Genomic DNA, 6,000 nt, shown 5'->3' with positions numbered 1-6,000 from the left:
TTGTCTTTAAGAATGCATTCAAATGGAATCCTATACAACATAACCTTTTGAGACTGACTTCTCTCACTCAGCCTGATGTTTTGAAATTCATCTAGGTGTTTGCATGTAACAATAGTTGGTTTCTTTTTATTCCATTTTACTCTTTTTAAGTATAAACAAAATTAGACATAAATTTGTTCTTAATATGCTTTACAGATACCTGCTAGTTTAATATGCTTTACAGATACCTGCTAGTTTTGTATTCTCCCATGGTTATCTTTTTTTCATCTTTTAATTTTTTTAAATATTAATTTATTTACTTTGAGAGAGAGAGAGTGAGAGAGCAAAAGGGGAGGGGTGGAGAGAGAGACTCCCAAGCAGACTCCATGCCTAGCACAGAGCGTGACACAAGGCTTGATCCCATGAACCATGAGATCATGACCTGAGCTGAAATTAAAAGTTGGACGCTTAACCTACTGAGCCACCCAGGTGCCCCTCTCTCTTCATTTTTTGTGTATGCCTTTTTAAAATCTAGATTTTATGGCCACATCAGTTTATTTAAATGCTTCTTCTGTTTCTACTTTGATGGGATAAAGTGTGATTATGCTGTTGAAATATGCTTTTGAGAGCCTTCCCCCACTTATCCCTCTTGGACCATCTTTCCTCAAGATTCTCAGAATTTAGATAGAGTAGCACAGCCAGTTTAATAGACCAGCTTTTATGAAAACTCCTTGGAAACATAATATCAAAAAATTATCTGGAAATCACGTAGACAGAGGGGATCCAGTATTTTTAAAAGCATACTGAGCAGGAAAGTCTCAGAACTCAAATAGGATATTTGCTTATTTTACAAATGTTGCTTATTTAGGGAATTTTTTATTACAATCACAAATAATTTAGATGTGAACAAATTAAACAGTACTCTAATTAGAATCACCTTTAAAATCGTGAAAGAACTTACTGAAGGGAACTGCCTATTCATATCACTTTGAACCTGCCCTCATCATCCCGTAGAGCTCAGAGCAATGCTTTGAGAGAAGGCAGTTCTCAAACATGGTTGATTAAATGACCTATTACCTATCTCTCAGGGACATTGCCTTCCTTAATGCTCCAGTGGCTCCCTGTGTTTCCATTGTCATAAAAGAACAGATTTTTACTCCCAATAACATAACCAACAGATGTCTCCATAATCCTAAGGCAACTAGGATGGTGGCAGTTTGTGGTATTTTCTCATCCCTTATGGTACATCGGAAATATCTGTGCAACCACCTGTGTTCTTCCCCTTTGCCCATGCAATTAAAGCTGTTTCATAACGGAGCCAAATTAAACAATAAAATGGCTCTAGGAATCAGAAGATTTTCTTATCAATTCCAACTTTCAGAATGAAAAAGAGGTGAACTTTAAGAAATAAAAGGAGTGTAATGTATTTGGATTCATAAATTCTGTGTCCTTTGTTACAAATTAACTTGTGTTACTAAAAGTTTTCTACCAGTACTTATATGAAAGAAATACCTACAAGCTGTTACTTCACATTCTACCAAAAATACATCTTCTGACTCTATATAGTTTTGAACTGTTTTTCTTGAGTTTGCTATGATGCCACCACTTGCTGCCATGACACATTTCCAAAATCCTTTGTGCTGATTTCTGTATCAGAATCACAAGTGTGGCCTCACAAAAGGCACGTTGATATGTGTGAATAGATGATCAGAGATGACCCTGTTACTAGAGAAAAGTGCTTCCCACAGGAAGATGCCTCTGGATACAACTGTCCAGCAAAGTACATCAATATCCTGGTGGAATCACTAGAGACCGTCCAAGGGAAGCAGTAGGTTGAGATCGCCAACAAGATGCACATTAAAACTGGGTTATCTTGATTATATTCTCAGAGCAGTGTATGACAGAAGCTGAGCTATCCTGAAATACTTGACTAACCCTCACCAGTCAGTACCTATACTGTGGTTACCAATTAGATAGTTACCTGTTAGATATTATACATGTTAGCTATAATCTCCTGTAACAGTTTCCTTGTTACCCCTTCCAGACAGAGTCAGCATAAACATGAATCATGGGATATGCTTCGTGTGTGTATCATGGGATGGGTGCCTTGCTGATCATTTAGAGGAGGAGATTTCAAATCTAAAATTGCAACATATTAAAATGTCTCAATTAGTTGCAAAAGATGTCACAATAATTCACTATATGTCAAAGCTTCAAGATTTGGGAAATGATGACTTTAAAAGTTAGATCACATTCAAGACTATTTATACAATAACACCATTCTCACACCTACTAAGTTATATGCTCCAGGTGGGTAAGTTTCCTCCCTTTTTCATTCAGCCAGAAAGTGCCTCTGACATAATAGGCATTTATCAAATAGTTGCTAATAAATAAATTCCACTTTTATCCCAATATACTTTCTTGAGTAGTAGAGAAAGGGTGACAAAATAACCGTCTTGCTAGGAGTTACTTGCATCCCATGAAATTTCCTATGCCCATGGGAGCATGTCTTTGTGAGTATCGTCTATCAGAAGCACTGCAACAGGACAAAACCAAAGAGATAATTACTATTCTAAATCTCAAACAATTTCTTAAATGAATCTTTTTTTTCTTTTAACCTCAAAAACAATGCTAAGCCAGTGTTTTTTATGGGAAATCATTATTAATAATTATATCAGCAACAATCATTGCTATAACACATTATGCTATGACCATCATGCTCCACACTATATACATCATCTCATTTAATCCTCACGGCCTTATAAAATAAGAGTGATTTTCTTTATTTAAAGATAAACCAAGATGGTCATGGTATTGGTAGTAGGTACTAGAGCAGAACTCAGAGTCGATCTATTTGATGCCCAAGCCCATGATCTTCCCATCCCAACATGGCTGCCTCTGCTGAATAAGGATAAAGAAAATCAGAAATGCCTGACCATTATTAGGCACGCCTTAATTGTAGATTGTTTCCAAAATTTAGAAATCCAGCAGCAAAATATCAAAAAAATTCTAGTATGCACAAGACTTCATACTTCACTATATTATGTACCAGACCATATTATCAGTAAAACAATGTGTAAGAGTCTCATTTATGTGCAAGGCAAGAAAACTTTTTGGAAAAAAAATTACCTTAAGCTAAACTTTTTATTCCCCAAAGGGAAACTTTTTGCTCTAATTTTAAAAGTAGGCCTAGATATAAGCATCATTCTGTGAATATATCTACACAGAAAGGTTGCTCCTTGGGCGCAAAAAGAGGATATGTTATATTCTTCACTGGTTTCAATGCTAATTTTGGCTTTTCACATAAAAGGCTTTCCTGAACAGTTGGGCCAAATGTGTAGTAATTTTGGATATAACTTCTAAGTTATATCCACATAATACTCAGCCAAAATTACCAAAATAATTTAATTCAAGAGAATTTGGATTCAGTCCTTTCATAAATAAAGAAAACCTAGGAGAAGAAAAAAAAAAAACCCAAAACAAAAACATGTCCTTTTACAGAGGGAAACAATGCCAAACAAAAAGCAGCAGTGTTTAATTTCACAATGTCATTGATAGTAAGGTTAGTGCATCTTTTCATAGTGTACTTCAATACCACATACATAAAGCTTTCTAACTATGGATGCCCCTCATACAGAATTAATCCACAGAATTGTGTCCGGGCCCTCCTCTCTACTTTTGCCTTAACCTATAGGCTTTTATGACCACCTCTCAGCTCAATGTAAATAACCCACAAATCTACATATGAATGTTTCAGAAACCTTGAGCAGCCCCATGCAATCCCAGCAGTATTTCAAACAAAGAACAATAGAGTGTAAAGTGAGCTCACCTTTTTTCCCTTCCAACCTGTGTCTCCTCTTGTGGTCCCATTTGTTTTTCATTGCACTACCAGTTATCTGGGATCACTTCTTTGGATTTTTTAACTGACATTAAGCAAATATTTTGCTGCATTCAATACTCAGAATCTAAATATTTTACTACCTCCATTGCTGACACTTAGTCTAAGCCACTGTCCTCTCTTACTTGAGTCACTGGAATGACCTCTCCTGCTTCTCACTTCCTCCTTTATCAGTTAGGGTGGGGTTATTGGTATATATGACAGAATGCCCAAAATAATAGGACTTTGAGTGAGACAGAAGTTTATTGCCCTCACACAAAATAGTCCAGATAGAGGTAGTACAGGTTGCTGGAGTGTTCTGTGATATCAGTAGCCCAGGTTACTTCTACTTTGTTGCTCCACAATGAAGAGGATTCTTCTCATAGTCTAAGATGTTCACCCAACCATCAGCCGTTAAGTCCATATCTGATTCAGCATATAGGCAGGAAGGTTGGAGAAGAAATGTTTCTTCTTTTAAAGGCAACTTCTGAACACTGCACTTAACATTTCCAGTTGCCTTCCACATTCATAGAGCTGAACTTGGTTTCATTGCCACACATAGATATAAGGGAGGCTAAAAAACACAGTCTTTATTCTGACTGGCCAAGTGACCAACAAACTATTAAAAGAAAAGAGAATAAATACTGGGTAGCAACCTAATTCTCCTTGACATAACCCCCTAGAATCATTTATCCATCCGGCAGCTAGAGTAATCCTTTAAAAATATTAAGTTCCCTGATCGTATCTTTCAAAATTCTCCAACAGCCCACGAGACTTTATATGAAATAGGAAAGAGTAGTAGGATTACCCTTAAATATTGCTGGTCTTGAATTTTGAGTGAGATGATTCAGAATGGTTTTGTGTCCAACATGTTCAGCTACAGAGATGCAAGCAAAGAGTGGGCAAACCACCGCACATAGGTAGGATTTAGGGTTTGTCAGGCAAGTATGACAAAGTGAAAAATGAGTAACACAGTTACTATGGAGTCTGATATGGGTAAGAATGGAAGTAGGGATATATGAGCAAAGTGAATGTTTAGTCCCATTCCTACAAGAAAGAGATGCAAATTAGAATTAACAGTTCAAACATTTAGGGGCATACGGGTGGCTCAGTGGGTTAAGAGTCCTACTTTGGCTCAGGTCATGATCTCTCAGCTTGTGGATTTGAGCCCCGTGCAGGGCTGTGTGCTGACAGCTCAGAGTCTGGAGCCTGCTTTGGATTCTGTGTCCCCCTCTCTCCCTGCTCTTCCCCCGCTCGTTCTCTCTCTCTCTCTCTCTCTCTCTCTCTCTCTCACTCTCTCTAAATAAATAAATAAACATAATAAAAAAAATTTTAAGTGCAAACATTTTAGAAGGGAAAACGCCTGTATGAAAGGAAATGGGAATGGAGGCAGAGAGGGCTAGGAGAACTACAAAACCATGATCCAAGCTATCTGACAAGTAAGACAGAAAGTTGAGATTAGTATCCTAGACTGTCATGCAGTCTAAGAAAAGTCTAAGCCATCAGAGTCCTTGAGCCAAAGTTGGCAAAGGAGTTCCATGTCACCCAAGATTGGGTCTGACTTAGAACACCTCCACACTCAGTCACTGGCCTCAGTGAAAATGCAGCAATGGATTTCGGGCTGCAAATGCAGACACTACAGTCCTCCATCAATCCCTGCAGTAGGAGGTCTGCAAGATGCATTCTCATGGCCACCACACTGAGAGACATTTAAAAGTGTTGTGATCATAAGATTATAAGTCTCAACAGATACAAAGTATTTTTGGAGATCACATATTAGAAGGAAGAAACTGGGCGGGGGGGGGGGGGGGAGTGGGGGGGGCTGGTTCCTGGCTGGCCCAGTCAGTTAAGCATCTGACTCTTAATTTCAGGTCAGGTTATGATGTTGTGGTTCGTGAGATGGAGCCCTGCATCCAGCTCTGCACTGACAGCACGGAGCCTGTTTGGGAGTCTCTTCTCTCTCTCTCTCTCTCTCTCTCTCTCTCTCTCAAAATAAATAAATATACTTTTAAAAAAAAGTCTCTTCTCTAGGCTGCTATAGTACAGCATACCTTATCTTTAAAAAAAAAAAAAAGAAAGAAGAAGGAGGAAGCTGGATATATAGGAGGCAGAAATCCTGAAATTAAGATTAAAAAAAAAAAGTA

This window comes from Neofelis nebulosa, chromosome 4 (assembly GCF_028018385.1).
Source record: "Neofelis nebulosa isolate mNeoNeb1 chromosome 4, mNeoNeb1.pri, whole genome shotgun sequence".
In the NCBI taxonomy this organism is placed as follows: domain Eukaryota; kingdom Metazoa; phylum Chordata; class Mammalia; order Carnivora; family Felidae; genus Neofelis; species Neofelis nebulosa.
Note: the sequence above shows the minus strand (reverse complement) of the source record.